A 268-nucleotide genomic window follows, 5' to 3' on the forward strand; every position below is an offset into this window, starting at 1 on the left:
GAGAAGGCTGTGCTCCGTGCGAGCACTGCCTTCCCTTCATTGTTTACCTGCTCGCTGTCGCAACCACAGTGGTGAGCAGATGTAATTACAACTACGCCAGCCCATTCACTTCTAGGGAACAGCTCCTTCCTATACATTTGAATGGAAGAAGCCGTGCCATATGAATTACACCTGCTCACCACTGCAGTTGCGACAGCGAGCAGATAAACGATGAATGGAAGGCAGTGCTCGTACGGAGTGTGGCTTTCTCTCCAAACAGCTGATCGCC

This window comes from Bufo bufo, chromosome 2 (assembly GCF_905171765.1).
Source record: "Bufo bufo chromosome 2, aBufBuf1.1, whole genome shotgun sequence".
Classification (NCBI taxonomy): Eukaryota; Metazoa; Chordata; class Amphibia; order Anura; family Bufonidae; genus Bufo; species Bufo bufo.